At 40.6% G+C, this 16493-nt stretch overlaps 1 pseudogene; it reads left to right on the forward strand.

Moving 5' to 3' along the window:
• The window catches only part of LOC110764566 (receptor kinase-like protein Xa21), a 31259-nt pseudogene that overhangs the window by 2937 nt on the left and 11829 nt on the right, over nucleotides 1-16493 (forward strand).

A 16493-nucleotide genomic window follows, 5' to 3' on the forward strand; every position in this document is an offset into this window, starting at 1 on the left:
GCCATCACACTTGATTTAAATTAATTTAGGCTATTTGGCCCTTCACTTAGATTGGTGAGCTTATTGGCTCCTCAACATAGCTTTGTTTGGGTAGCTCTTGGCTCCATTAGTTTGGGAGTTGGCTTGTTTACTCCCACATAGATTGGGTTGGTGGATGACTCCACTTTGCTTGGGAAGGCTACAAGTCCTTTTATAGATGAGAGTTGCCGACATAGCCATTCTCCGCCAACTTGGTTACTTTACTCCAGCCACAAGTGTGTGGCTTTATCTAGAATATTCTGTATTGTACAATATTATTTTTGTGGCTATTGTTTAGCCATCATGCTCCACTGCCATAGTCTAGCAATATGAGTGTTCTTGCTCTAGAGAGTTCTTCCAACATCAACTCTCTTTGTCTAGGCAACATAGTATGTTCTCCACAACTCTAGAACCCTCGTTGTATTCATGATTCTTCTAGAACTGTATAGAACACAAATGTGTTGGGAAAATGGCTCACCTAAGGATACAAGGTTGGTTTTGGCGCTGAAAGGAAGATTTTGAATCTGCCTAAAAGCGACCGGTCGCTAGGCATTTGCGACCGGTCGTTTTGAAGCAGATTCGAAGTCTGGAGCAACATCAACGAGCGACCGGTCGCCAGTTCTTTGCGACCGGTCGCAGGAAGCTAGCGACCGGTCGCTTAGCATTTGCGACCGGTCGTTTAGAAGCAGATTCAAGGTCTGGAGGAAAAACCAAAAGCGACCGGTCGCCAGTTCCTGGCGACCGGTCGTCCCAGTCGTGCTGTGACGATTTCTTACGCGTTTTCAACAGTGTTTTCAATGGCTATCGCTTTCGACAAGATTTCAGAGGCTTAGTGGGTCACTTCTGAGTTAAATGAACGTTGACTACCTGCTGGATAGTTGGGAGAGCACTCATGGCTAATTGGTTATCTTATTTCAAAGATATCACTCTCCATTTTCTGGTGTAAGTGGGAGGTGGCTGAGTTGGATTCTATTTACCTACTTGATCTGACATTTAGTCTAAGTGGTGACTAAAGGGAAGAACGTGGAGGACAAGCTGATATCTTATCTCTTGTCTATTGGCTTGTGTAGGAAATGGGGTGAAGTAAGATAACACAAGAGGAGAAAACAAGTTGAATAATTGTAAGTGGAAGAAGCTGGTATTCCAAGTTGAGTTAGAGCTGAAGTTTTAGTTGTGTGTTCAGAAAAACTAAGGGGAGAGCAAGAGAGTTCTCTAAGTGTATCAAGGTGTTGAGCAAGGGTGTGAGAGAAACAGATTGTGAGGGTAGTGTTCTAAGGGGGTTTCCTTTGTAAACCAAAGTTGTAACCTATCTTCATTAGTGAAATTTCTCAAGGTGATCATCAAAGAGGATGTAGGCAATTTGCTGAACCTCTATAAACACTTGTGTCATTTGTGCTTGGTTAATTTCTGTGTGTGTGTGTAAGACTCATCCATCATTGAGTTCTTTGTCCAAAGTCCATCAACAACAAGATCTTAAAAGGGCAGTGAGTTAGTCATTAATTCTCAACAAGTGGTATCAGAGCTGTGTTTGGCAGCTGGAGCTAGTTCTTCTCTTGGAGTGCTAGTGTGTTGAAGATGGCAAGTGACATGGAAGCTGAGAGTGGTAGCAGTTCACAGCATATGAAGCCACCACAGGCAGCAAGTATGAAGGTGGAGTTAAAGCCTTTCACAGGGAAGGAGAACTTCACTCTTTGGCAACGAAGGATGAAGTCAGCTCTTACACAACAACAGCTCCATGTAGTGTTGGTTGGCAAGGAGAAGAAGCCAGCAAGCATGACGGATGATGAATGGGGAGTTCTTGACGAGTTAGCCAGAGGAGCTATCGAAAACTATCTCTCCGATGAGGTGCTCATTGTTGTGTAGATACAGCTGCACCAAAATGGATTAAGCTGCATCCTCAACTTGTGATACTCGCAAGTGCACGAGCCGTTTGGTAGTATAGCATATGTAAGTGCGAGGTCGATCCCACGAGGATTGGTGATTGAATGATCCAATTTAGTTTCCCTACACAAAATAGAAACAAAAACAAAGAACATAAAACAAGGAAGAAAGAAATAAGTAACTCAAGCAAATAAGTTCCCAAGTTCAATTTAGATTAATGGATTGATTCTAGCTAAAGTATGATTAAGCCATGGTGTGTGGTCATAACCTTGTGTTCCTAATTCCCTAATTTGATCATTTGTTGTCTAACCTAAAATTAAGCATTAGGAACCCATTAAGCATAGAAGAACATTTTAAACAACCAAGTATGTATCTAATCCCTGTTGTCGAATGTCCATACATACTCTTCCTATTCATAGTTCAATTCAAATTAAAGCATGGTGTATACTCTTAATTCAAACCAAGATAGCTAACATGCAAGCCTAAATGGTGATCAATCATTCAGACTAGCATATTAACTTATAAGCATAATGAATAAGAACAAAAACCATAATTGAAACTTGGAAACTAATTCAACTTGAAAACTTAAGAAAAGAATTTACATAACAAGAAAAATAAATTACAACTAAGAAAACATTAAAGAAAGCTAGAATTGAGAACTAGAAAGCAAAACTAAGAGAATTTGAGGGAGAGAAGGGAAGGGAGCTCTAGAGAAGTGTTTGAGAGCTCCCCCCCTTGGGGTGTGTTTACAAGCTTGGGAAACCTCACTATATATAGGCCTAAGGAAGCTGAAAATCTGAATTAAGTATGGCTAATGCATACAACACTTGTTTTATAAAATCTGAAATGGTTGATGCACTTCACTAATGCATACAACACTTCCATTATAAAATCTGAAATGGTTGATGCACTTCACTAATAAATCCCACCAGCAGCCCTAGCTCATCTTCATGTCACCATGACCAAGCTTCCAACCATAAATAATAGCTCATCCTGAGGTCAGCATGACCAGCAACTTCAAGGGCTTACGAATTGGGCTTCCCTTAAGCAAATTAAGACTTTAAGCACTCAAACTTGAAGTTCAGAATTTCTTCTTTCCAGCCATATATCATTTGGGCCAATCCAAGGTCGGAGGAGGAAGTTAAGGCCAAAACAAATTGCTAACTCATTTTGCGCGCTGATAAAATCCATCCTGAGCATGGCACTGTGTTTGCTAGGTAACAGACTCCATATTTATCTAATGGGGCTGAATTTTGGATATGTTATAGTACACACCCATTGGAACAACTTTCATGAAGAATGCTGCCTAATCCGAGCTGTGTAGGTTGCTGAAACAAAGCTTGCAATATGACCTACGAAACTGGACTGGCAGGGGGCTGTAGCCAAAATTGAGTTTGTCTTTTAAGCTCTTCATCCATTCATCCAAATTAGGCCTTAACATGCTTGAATTGCATGAATTATGCTCTCTTGCCCTATTTGCCTACAAAACACACAAAGGGAGGCAAATAACTTAGAAATCTAAGAAACTAAGCAAAAGAAGTAAGTAATTAGGGCATGTATATGTATGAAATTATGAGCTTAACACTCATCAACGTGATAAAGGATACAGCGAAGCAAACATGGGAGAAGCTCGAAGAGATGTTTGCAGGGAAATCGTTGTCCAACAAACTCTTCCTCAAGGAAGAACTCCTGAATCTTAAGATGGAGGAGGGAGGAAATCTAATGGAACATCTAAGTAGTTTCAATAGATGTGTTGCTGACTTGCAGAGAATGGATGTGAATTATAGTTCGGAGGATAAGGCTCTCATGTTGTTGACATCCTTACCTTCGTCCTATAAACACTTCCGAACCACTCTTATGTTCGGAAAGGTTACTCTTGATTTTGAGCCTGTGGTGCAAGACATCATGACACACCATAGGATGACTCAACGTTCGGGAGAAAACTCTCAAGGTGAAGGTCTAGTTGCAAAGACCGGAGAGAGAGGTCGTTCAAAGAGGCGTGAAGGCAAGAAAGGCAATAGAGGAAGGTCCAAATCCAAGGCGAAAGATGGTTGTTTCGAGTGTGGGTCAAAGGAGCATTGGAAAAAGAATTGCCCCATATGGAAGGAGAAGAAGAACAAAGGGAAGAATGCAGCAAACACAGCGGAGGATGTCACGGAAAGTGATGGTGAGCTTTTGTGTGTTAATAGCAATGTTAAAACAAATGCATTGGCTAATTCTTCAAGGTGTTCCTCTTCCGATTGGATTTTGGATTCCGGATGCTCATATCATATGTGCTCAAACAAGGAGTGGTTTGACACGTATGAGAAAGAAGATAGCAGTGAAGTGATGATGGGGGATGGCTCAATGTGTAGAGTCAAAGGAACCGGTACAATCAAGGTAAAGATGCATGATGGGGCTGTTAGGACGCTTGGAATGGTAAGGCACATTCCAAAGTTGCGTAAGAATCTCATTTCCCTTGGAACTCTTGATAAGAATGGTTATTCATTCAAAGCAAATGGAGGGAAACTCATAGTCTCAAAAGGTTCACTTGTGATTATGAAGGGTGAGATTCAACCTAATTGTCTATATAGGTTGTGTGGTACAACAATCATAGGTGGAGCAGCTGTATCTACAAGCAAGGACTCGGAAGATGAAACTCAGCTTTGGCATTTGAGGCTAGGGCACATGAGTGAGAGGGGCATGCAGGAACTACACAACAGAAAATTGTTGAAAGGTGTTCAAAGTTGCAAGCTTGAGTTCTGCAGATTTTGTACCATGGGAAAGCAATCAAAAATAGCTTTCAAGCAGCGAAACAAAGAGGAAGAAAGCACGGGTGTGCTAGATTATATTCACACGGATGTATGGGGGCCATCACCGGTTAAATCGAAGGGTGGAGCTCGCTATTTTGTGACTTTCTTGGATGATTTTTCCAGGAATGTTTGGGTCTACTTCATGAAGGAGAAATCTGAGGTCTTCACCAAATTCAAAGAGTGGAAGGCGGAAGTAGAGAACCTAACCGGAAGAAAGATCAAGATCCTAAAGAGTGACAATGGTGGTGAATATAAGGACAGCAAGTTCCTTGAGTTTTGCAAAAGTGAAGACATTAAGAGGCACTTTACCGTGAAGAAGACACCCCAACAAAATGGAGCTGCGGAGAGGATGAACCGAACTCTCATGGAGCGTGAGAGATGTATGAGAATTCATGCAGGGTTGCCCGAATCTTTTTGGGCAGAAACGGTTAACCACGCTGCCTATTTGGTTAACCGATCGCCTTCAAGAAATCTTGAGTTCAAGTGTGCAGAGGAGGTATGGTCTAAAAGGTCAATCGATTATTCGAATCTTAAGGTGTTTGGGTGCAGTGCATATGCACTTATTCCTAGTGATGAAAGATCCAAGTTGAAGCCAAAGTCTCTTGAATGTATTTTCATTGGATTTGAGAGTGGTGTGAAGGGCTACAAGCTGTGGGATCCAGTGAACCACAAGAAGATACTCGGCAGAAATGTTGTGTTTGATGAGAAGACCATACCTATGAACAAAGTCAAGAATTCAGAGGCAAAGGAGGATGTTGTTGAGAAAGAAACAACCTTTGAAGTTCCACTCAAGAAGGTGTCAAGAAAGACTACTCAGAAACAGCCAACTGAAGACGTTCAGGAGGAGGTGGAGTCCGACATTGAAGAGGAAGAAGCTGGGCAGCATCAACAACACACTCAAGAAGAAGAAGAGGCTCAAGAACAGGTGGAGCCATCATCTATAGCTCGGTCCAGGCCCAAGAGAACCATCAAACCACCTCAAAGGTTTGGATGGGAGATGGATGCAGTTCACTATGCCCTAAATGCTAGTGAAGAAGAACCAACCACGTTCCAAGAAGCTGTTGAGAACAAGGAACGGGAAAGTTGGATGGAAGCTATGATGCAAGAGATGGAATCTCTACACCAAAACTCAGTTTGGGAGTTAGTTCCTAAACCCAAAGGTCGCAAGGTTATTGGCTGCAAATGGGTGTTTAGGAAGAAAGAAGAAATGCATGAGAAGGGTGCCACCTTATTCAAAGCTCGGTTGGTGGCAAAAGGATTCTTGCAAAAGGAGGGAGTTGATTATGATGAAATCTTCTCTCCGGTGGTGAAACATACTTCTATACGACTACTACTCTCCATAGTAGCACAAGAGGACATGGAGGTGGAGCAAATGGATGTGAAGACTGCTTTCCTTCATGGTGAATTGGAGGAAGACATCTACATGAGCCAACCTCAAGGGTTCATTGAAGCAGGGAAGGAAAATCTGGTTTGCAGGTTGAAGAAGTCTTTGTATGGACTGAAGCAATCTCCAAGGCAGTGGAACAAGTGCTTCGATTCTTACATGATGAAGATTGGGTATAGAAGATGTGAATCTGATTGTTGTGTGTACTCTCATGCATTCAAGGATGGTAACTTCATCCTTTTGCTTCTTTATGTTGATGACATGCTAATTGCATGTAAGGACATGTCAAAAATCCAGAATTTGAAGACATTACTTGGAAGGGAGTTTGACATGAAGGATCTTGGTGCTGCACAAAAGATCCTAGGAATGGAGATAAGGAGAGACAGAAAGGAAGGCAAGTTGTGGCTGTCACAAAGCAAGTATATTTCCAAGGTACTTGAAAGGTTTAATATGATGGTTTGCAAACCGGTGTCTACTCCTTTGGCGGAGCATTTTAAGTTAAGTGCAAAAGAATGTCCTTCTACGAATGTGGAGAAGGAGGAAATGAGTAAAGTTCCATATGCAAGCTTGGTAGGGTGTCTCATGTATGCAATGGTGTGCACACGCCCCGACTTAGCCCAAGCCGTTAGTGTGGTGTCAAGGTATATGGCGAATCCTGGAAGGCAACATTGGACAGCAGCAAAATGGATTCTCAGGTACTTGAAGGGCACCAAAAGGCTTGGGATATTGTTTGAAAGACAACAAGGAAAGGCATGTGTGTCGGGGTATGTAGATTCTGATTATGCAGGAGATCTAGACAAGAGGAGATCCACCACAGGATATGTCTTCACTTGTGGTGGAGGACCGATTAGTTGGAGAGCAGTGTTACAATCGGTTAGTGCCTTGTCTACTACGGAAGCGGAGTATATGGCTTTAACGGAAGCTTCAAAAGAAGCGGTATGGCTGAAGAGATTGGCAAAGGAATTCGGGATAGCTCAAGACTTGGTGGTGATTCTAAGTGACAGTCAAAGTGCTATTTGCTTAGTGAAGAATCAAGTGTTCCATGGGAGGTCCAAACACATTGATGTGAGATACCACCGGATAAGGGATTGGGTGAATGATGGAGACATCACAATAATGAAGGTTCATACAAATGAGAACGCTTCAGATTGCCTAACAAAGCCAGTCACAACAGCTAAGTTCAAGCATTGTTTGAGCTTGCTCAATCTTGTTACATGCTAAAGATTGAGGTGGAGTTCTTGAGAGTTATTAGGACGATTCTCAAGATATTACAGATGTCCTAGAAGGCAATGATGTCCACAAGGAGTATTAGGCTCGCCATGGTGGAGATTGTTGGGAAAATGGCTCACCTAAGGATACAAGGTTGGTTTTGGCGCTGAAAGGAAGATTTTGAATCTGCCTAAAAGCGACCGGTCGCTAGGCATTTGCGACCGGTCGTTTTGAAGCAGATTCGAAGTCTGGAGCAACATCAACGAGCGACCGGTCGCCAGTTCTTTGCGACCGGTCGCAGGAAGCTAGCGACCGGTCGCTTAGCATTTGCGACCGGTCGTTTAGAAGCAGATTCAAGGTCTGGAGGAAAAACCAAAAGCGACCGGTCGCCAGTTCCTGGCGACCGGTCGTCCCAGTCGTGCTGTGACGATTTCTTACGCGTTTTCAACAGTGTTTTCAATGGCTATCGCTTTCCACAAGATTTCAGAGGCTTAGTGGGTCACTTCTGAGTTAAATGAACGTTAATGGAGGTGGCTGAGTGGGATTGTATTACCTACCTAATCTGACCCTTAGTCTAAGTGGTGACTAAAAGGAAAGAACGTGGAGGACAATCAGATATCCTATCTCTTGTCCATTGGCTTGTGTAGGTAATGGGATGAAGTAAGATAACACAAGGGAGAAAGAATGTTGAACTAATGTAGTGGCAAAAGCTGGAAACAAGTTAGAGTTTTTTCTGTAGAGAGCTTTGTTCAGAAAAACCAAGGTGAGAGCAAGAGAGTTCTCTAAGTGTATCAAGGTGTTGAGTGATCGGTTCATAATTGTATATTATTTCTTACCCTTCTAGCTTATGATTTGGTTATGTTTTTGAGTTAAACTTGTGCTTTTAATCCTTTTTGTGTTTATCTTTCAGTTAATTGAGCTTTAGGTAACTGTTCGGTTCATTTTTACACATGATTTTTCATGTTATTCACCCACTATTTTGAGCGGTTCATTTTTACACATGATTTTTCATGTTATTCACCCACTATTTTGAGTTAGTTCTTGACATTTTATAGCTTTTTACTTCTTTTTTGTGTTTTAATAGGTTTTACCTTGGTTTGTATGAAAATGAGCTAAAAGTGCATTATTTGATATAAATTCTGTTTTTGTTCATTTTCGTAGGTCAACTTCGTGGCCTTGGATCAGCATGTTCCGGTCCTTGGATGAGGTGATGATCTTCATAAGACTTGTTCCAATGGATGTTAACTACAACATATCCAAATTTGAGCTCCATTGGGCAAGTGTAGCCTATCCAGCTGATCGGACAATTGACGCTGGCTCTGGATGTTTGTTTTGGCCCAGTTTTCACCCCCACTTAATAGCATTTTATTTCTACTTGTTACCACACCTTTTGGTAACAATGGATTGCATTTGAGTGGCATTTCCTGAGTCAATTGGAGCCTTGGATTATACCTTAAAACAAGGTTTCATCATTTGCAAGGGGACAATGGGCAATAGCTTTAGAGAAAGAATAAGTTTTATACTAAAAGAAAAGCTGGAAAGGAGGAGAGAGAGAAGTCAAAAGGGATTGCAATCAGATTTGGGGGAGTTTTTGCAACGGGAGAGAGGGTATTCCACCATTCTACACAATTGAGAGCAGATTTTGGAGCTTGGAGCTAGGAGAAAGACAAGGTGCAGTCAAGAAAAGTGGAGAAGAAGACTTCCACCATTGATGATCTTGAAGCTTTCATCATTTTCTGAAAATCTGTAAACTCTTTCTAATTTCATTTTGAATTTGTGTTTGAAATGATTATGAGGAACTAAACTCCATAGCTAGGGCTTAGGTTGAAGCCCTAAACATGATTACCTTATTGTTTTGATGCTTGAGTGTATGAATTTCTAGATGTTGTTGATGAACCCCATTCACTAATTGAATTTTATGATATGTGTTTGCTTCCTTTGCTTAATCACCTTAGGTTGTATGCATGTAGCTAAAGTTGAGAAGTTGTGTAAGATAACCAAGAACACAATTTCTAATTAGCAACAAATGATTGAACTTGTTTAAGTGAGCATCATGTGAATTGGTTTCTTGACAACAATTGATGAATTCCAATTCACCAAATTAATCTATCCTTGATGTGTGTTTTCCTTGATTGATTACCTTTGAAAGCATGCTTCTTGAGGTTGTTGGGATTATGTGTATCTTCATGTTTTCCTAAGCAATAGATGGATGGAGTAAGAACCATCCATGTGAATTGGTTTCTTGAATACCTAATGTAAACACCATGCTATTAGGGTTCTTGTGATGTTCATATTCTCTTTGAACTTAATGGGTTTTCCTTGCAATCGAATCGAAGTACGAACCATACCTAGGTTCGGTTATGAGGAGGGCACAAGTATTGTAGCACGAACCATGCACTTTACGTATATTAGAGAGAATCAATGCGTCTTGAGCCACGACCCATGGTCTTGATTGCGAACATCTTCATCAATACATTTAGAGTTCATCACTTGAGTATCCATGAACACGGGTAGAATTGTTTAGGGTGGATTCCGAAACCCTAGTGTTTGTTACATTTTAATTTCACATTTTGATAATTCATCTCTGCCATTCACATTTAAATTCAAAGTCCATTTACTTTCATGCAATAGAAATAGGTCACTTGAACCAAATCAAAAAACCCCCCCAATGTGTGTGTGAGTTGCGTGTTTGACACGTTTTGTGTCTTTGTCACTGAATTTTGTTTGTTTCGTAATTGTTTTGGACTTTTGGTCCGCGTTGTGTTCTTGCATTTTCTGTGCTGATTCCAACCGTATAAAGAACGTGAATTTTGGATAAACGGTTGGAAAGTTATAGGTCAAAAACTGGACAGAGGTCGAAACTGAAAAACAGAGAAACGAATCTGTCCAAATGGTGATAAACGGGTGATAGAAAGTGCTGTTTGTGTTTTTCTTTATTTTCTTGTGTTGTTTCATTTCTTTTATCTTCCTTACTTCATTTTTAGTTTCCAATTTGTATTGTGTTTGTGTGTTGTGTAAAATTAGTGTTCTTTACGTACTCAAATTAGAACTTATAGGAAACCGACAAGTTCTTCGTGGGATCGACCCCGTACTTACATAATCTATACTTCATTAGATTCGTGCACTTGCGGGTATTTTTAATTGGTTGTTTGCACATTAATTTGTGTCCTTTTAGGAATGCAACAATTTTTGGCGCCGTTGCCGGGGAACTGGCACGGTTGCTTATTTGTTTTGTTTGAGTATGTTTAGAGTACTTAGTTTTATTTTTGTTTATTGATTGTTGTTTCATTTTATCTTGATTTATTTTTGTTTCTTTTTCTTACAGGAACATCCGAGGAGTCACCTCCACCATCTCCAATGGCAGCCGCAACTGAAATTGTGGAACTTACTATGTAAGAATACTCCAATAAATTTGTGATGGAAGAAGCAAATGTTTTTGGCTCATTTCATAATGAATTGCCTATGAATGAATATTTCCGACAAACATACAATTCGGAGTGGAGAAATAATTCAAACTTCTGGTGGACCGACAATCCAAATTTTCAACAAGGGTCATATCAACCATATCAAGGCCAACATAATACTTGTCCACCTTATGGTCAACCCCAATATTATAATCCACCACCACTTAGTCAATCTCACCAACCACCTCAAGGACCAACTTTGGAAGAAATTGTTGCTTCAATGGTTAGACACACAGATAGTTTCATCATGCAGAGGAATGACACCCATATGCAGAGGAATGATACCCACATGCAGAAAATGGTTAAGGCCATTGCCAATCTAGAAAATCAAGTGGGGCAAATTGTCACATCTTTGAGTCAAAGGGAAGCTAGGATAATGTCTAGCCAAACAGTGATACAAAATGGGCGTGAGCATGTTCAAGCAGTTACCTTGAGAACTGGTAAGGTAATTGGTGAAATTGATGGTTCTAAAAATTTGATTCACAATGTTGATGAAATGCAGGTTGAGCAAGTGATTGGGCCTAAGGAAAATGATGAAATCAACAAGGGGGAAGATAAACAAGCAGCATCTTCACCTGAGTGGATCCCAAAGCATGAACTTGCAAGAAGGGCAAGAAAGGAGAAGGTAAGTCGTGAACCTACTGATGAAGATATCTTACATGCTCCTTTTCCTCACAGGTTGATGAGTTCTAGGAAAAATCAACATGCCAAGGACATATTGGAAACTTTCAAGCAAGTGCAAGTCAATATTCCTTCCTTGGATGCAAACAAGCTCAAGGAATGCGAAACTGTTGCATTAACGGAAGAGGTTTCTGCTGTTTTGCAAAGGAAGCTTCCTCCCAATTTGCAAGATCCAGGAAGTTTCACAATTCCTTGTATAGTTGGTGATAAATTATTTGAGGAACCTTTAATTGATTTCGGTGCTTCAATTAATCTAATGCCATATTCTGTTTTTGAAGTACTAAAGGAAGACAAGCTGAACATCCATGTTCCAAGCACCAATCATATGTTCAATGTCACTCCTTCTACTCAAATGAGAAGGCCACCCGACCCTAAATTTGTGCCTCCTCCATCTAATCCACGTATTGAAGAGCGCTTAAAATTGCTTTTGAAACCTACTCATGTGCATAAAAAGAAAAGAATACGAAATGGGTTGATTAGATGGCAAAGGGATTTGAAGAAACTTCATGTTCGGCACAAGGAGGCGATTGAGCCAAAACCCCCCAAGTGACCCAAGTATGTTGGAAGTCCGGCAAAAGACTTTAAACTTAGCGCTTCTTGGGAGGCAACCCAAGGTGAATAGAAGAAGTTTGTTGTCGTCCTAATCGCTTCAAAGTGGAGTTTCTCTAGACTCAAACTTACTTTTATTTTACTTTATTTATTTATTTTCCTTTTGAGTTAGGATTTCAATCTCCAACCAAGGTAATTTCGATTTTCTTGTTGTTTCTCTTTGTTTTTCTTACTTTTACTTTCCTTTACTTGTTTGTGTTTCTATTTTGTTGTTAAGTTTGGGAAGTAAATTGCTTCATGATTGCACACACTGAACTTTGGCTCAAATGTTTATTTCATTCCATACATGTGATTCCAAACACAAACTTGAAAATAAATAAATAAATAAATAAATAAATTTCTCAATCACATGTTCATTGTTGCATTTTGCACCACCTGAGGCTTCTGCTAATTGCCTCTGTCTGTTCTTGCTTGTAGAACCTGCAAAAGCTCTACATGATCTTCATTCCTCTTTTGCAGCATCTCTACATGCTGGCTGGCACTGTAGAGCCGCTTCTGCAGGTCCGCCACCAGAGCTTTCAGGGCCGCCACCTCCTCACTCAGTGCCCCGCACTCTCGTGTTCTCGCCAGTAGGCGCATGCCCAAATTTGTGGCCGAGACCGCGTTGAGCACGGTTAGATTGTGGGACTCGTCCACTGCCATCTGGTCAGACCTCTGCGCCACATGCAGGTGATCTGCAACTGTCAGTCTGCTGACAGTCATGCCCTCCGGCATTACTGCCCTTCGCGGCACCACCTCAGAGAAGTTTGAGGCCGAACCGTGATGATATGTGGAGTTTGGGAAGACAGGAGTTGGAGGAGCCCTTGTCTGGGCATTTGGTGGTGCAAGTGAGAGCTCAAGGTTGAGATCATCAAGGTGAGTGCATGAGGATGCCATTTGTTTTGCTTCTAAATTTTTTGATGTTTTTCCTTGAGTTTGCAGGAAGAAATGCTGGGTATCATCCGCTTGCAGAGGTGTGGTTTAAATAGACATATGCTGATGAGAGAGAGCCAACACCATTTCGGATTTCCCGGGCATGCTCGACCTAATCGCTTCAAGGGGGAGCACATTAACTTTCACTTTACTTTTCTTTTTTCCGTGTTTTTCTAGTGTTTTGTGTTTTTGCCTTTCCCTTTCGGCTATCACCTTTGTCTTATTTTAGTTAGGGAAGTGTGTTTTCCCTTTCGGCTGTCGTCTTTGTTTTGTTTGGGAAGTGTGCTTCTTTTTCTTTTGCAACTTCATTTTCTTTTATTTCTGAAAAAAAAAAAAAAAAAAAACAACAACAACAAACAAATACACGGAAAGGGCAAAGACAACCAGGCACACCACTAATACATTAGAAATTATTCTTTCACAGTGCTCGGTGTCTCGGCCATTGGACCTTTGAGTTTAGCCCTATGGCTATCCTCTTCCGGGGCTTCACGCACAGCCTCTTGGGGCTCATCACTCGAGCTCCCAAAGATCGCACTCTTAGCTTGAGCATACCTACTCTCGCGATCGGTTTTCTTGCGTTTACCCGGTTGGTCCAGGTCCTCCAGCTGCTTTCTCATGTCATGGGCGTAAACACTTACCATCTTTGAGAGATTTTGGTTCTCTTCCCGCAACGCCTCTAGCTGGTGTCGATTCACCTCCACTATCCTTGCCCTTTCCCTTTTTAAACTTTTAATAATACTCTGGCACTCTTCCACCATACTTCGCTCCGCCGCCAACTGACCTCTTAGCACCTCCACTTCATGGGACTTCGCAAGTAGGCGATGACCCACACTTGCGACTGTTGCGGTGCTTTGCACGCTTAGTGCCAGAGCATCGCTCACGACCCGGTTGTCATCCCTTGATCCCAGCACCCGTATATCCTTGGGAGTTACTAGATTTCTAGCAACTCCAAGGGCAACATCGTTGTCCAGCAGTATCGAGTCATTCACTGTCACGTGCCCCCGTGCAGAGGCAAAGTAGGGCATCCACACTGGTGCCACTGCTTGGCCCCGAGTCTGAGTCGGTGGAGCTAGGTTGAGATCCAGCGAGAATGGGTAGGAAGAAGCCATTTGAACTTTCTTTTCTTTTGTTCTTTCTTTTCTCTGTTGTGTGTTTCTGCGTTTGTGTGTTTTTCCCCAACTCTTTCTCTTCTTCTTTTATAGAGTTAGTTTCTACGTAACCCTAGACACGGCGCTTCTGCGTTTTGCGCGGCCCTTACGGCCTATCCCCTTAGGTCACCTCACCTGGTCCCCAACCCCTTTAATTACAGTTCTGCCTTTCAGCACTTTTGAGAAACAAAAGTCGTCACACCTTCCTATGAAGCCAATAATTCTGGCTTGGGACCGAGAGAGAGACCGCTGCTTGTCGACACGTCTCTCACTTTGTTTCCCGTGACTCACAGGTGCCGAGACTTCAGGGCCCACTTTTTTCTATTTTACTGAGTCCTCGCTCTTTGTGCTTCTGACTTGGTTTCTCTGTTTTTTATTTTTTTTATTTTTTTATTTACTTTCTTCGCTTTTGGGCTTTCGTTTGGGTTGGGCTTTCATTTGGTTTGTGCATTTCATTGGGCTGGATTTCTGCATGTGTAAGATTGTTGTTAGGGCTTACTGTTTGGTTTTGTTTGGTGTTGTTTTGTTTTGTTTTGTTTTGCAACCGTGTTGTAGTTGTTTTTCTTTTTTGTTTTTGTATTTACTTGCTCTTTCCCTTTATTTCTTGTTATAACGTTGTTAATGCCTGAATTCTTTAACATTGAGGACAATGTTTATTTCTAAGTTTGGGAAGGGATAGCAAGTCTTTTTCGTTTCGCTTAAATTCTTGCTTTAATTTGTTCTGTTTTCTTTTCAGTTTTGAGTCTTTTTTGTTTTCAAGTCACTTTCCGGACATATATGATGAGATTGTGATGAATGTTTACATGACTTGATTGAAGATGTTAAAAAAAAAAAAAAAAAAAAAAAAAAATTTGTTATTCACTAAATGGCATCGTTCTAGCATGATATGTTTGAAACCCTCTATGCACTTGCCATTTGTTTCATAATTCTCCAGTTGAGGGACTTGCATGATCCAAAGAATTGTATCAAGCATGAATTAGACTTGTATAACCATATAATGTGAGCTTTGAGCCTTGTGCTTCAATTCATGAGTGTTATACACATATTCTTACTTTTCTTGTCATCTGAGTTGTTGTCTGATCTCATTATTCATTGATTTGGTTGAGCACTTAAAAGTTACTCATTCTTGTGCAATTTGATTACATGACATTTGAGAAATGATATTAAGGCCCTCTTTGGACCGTTTGTGCCTTTCAAGCTAACCCTATGCATGCTTAAGCATGATTTTCCATTGTTAACCACCTTGAGCCTATATGTATGCCTTTTCTTTCAAGTAACCAATTATTACTTCTAGCCTTAGCCTGAAAAACAAGAATTCACCTTTCTAAGGAACTCGTGAGCTTTAATTTAGATGTGTTTTTCATGCTAAGTTTGGGAAGGGTTATTACATTCTTTAAAAAAAAAAAAAAAAAAAAAAAAAGTACTTCACTCAAAGGGTGAAAGAAAAGAGAAAAGTCGTGGTTAAGTGGCAATGGTTTCAATTTCAATTCCATGTTTCTTGGTTGTTCAAATGGAAGGAAGGAGTGTGAATCATAATTAGTGGAGGTATAAGGCTTTGTGGTCTATTTGATCACCAAAAACTGAGTGAAAATCTCAAGCGTGATGTTTCAAAGTCTTTTAGTCAACGATTATATGCTCTTACATTGTGAGTTCCTTGGACTTTGTTGTATCCATATCCTTCATTTCTTACTCACCTTACACCCTTAGCCCCATTACAACCTATAATAAAGACCTAAATTGATCCTAAATGTCATGTGGTTGATTTGCACACATTTTTCAGCTTTTAAGTGTTTAGCATCCTTCTTGAGATCATATTCATGCATGTTTTTCATCTTGCTAATTTTGAGTTAAGTCCCGTATGGTTTAACTCTATTCTCATATTTATTATTGAGTGATGCATTGTAACCCTCTTCCGAGTGATTCATTTGTGAGAGGACAACTTTGGTGAGATTTGAAGTTACATTTGTGCTTGGTATGATTTTTGAAGTTGTGTGAAAACTGAAATTGGAGAATGAGTTCCATTTGGCCATCACACTACTACACTTGAGCATGTTGTGTTATGAATTTTGCCGCCTTGTGAATAATGTGTAAACTGAGTTTTTCTTGTGAAAACTTTTGAGTCGTTTGCATGAGTTGCTCTCTCCTTAGAAAGTGTTCGGAAAGTTTTGTTTCGAGTCTTGTTTTAATTTCTGTTTTGCTCGAGGACTAGCAAAAGATAAGTTTGGGAAGTTTGTTCGGTTCATTTTTACACATGATTTTTCATGTTATTCACCCACTATTTTGAGTTAGTTCTTGACATTTTATAGCTTTTTACTTCTTTTTTGTGTTTTAATAGGTTTTACCTTGGTTTGTATGAAAATGAGCTAAAAGTGCATTATTTGATATAAATTCTGTT

The sequence above is a fragment of the Prunus avium genome, chromosome 7 (assembly GCF_965620075.1).
Source record: "Prunus avium chromosome 7, drPruAviu1.hap1.1, whole genome shotgun sequence".
Taxonomy (NCBI): domain Eukaryota; kingdom Viridiplantae; phylum Streptophyta; class Magnoliopsida; order Rosales; family Rosaceae; genus Prunus; species Prunus avium.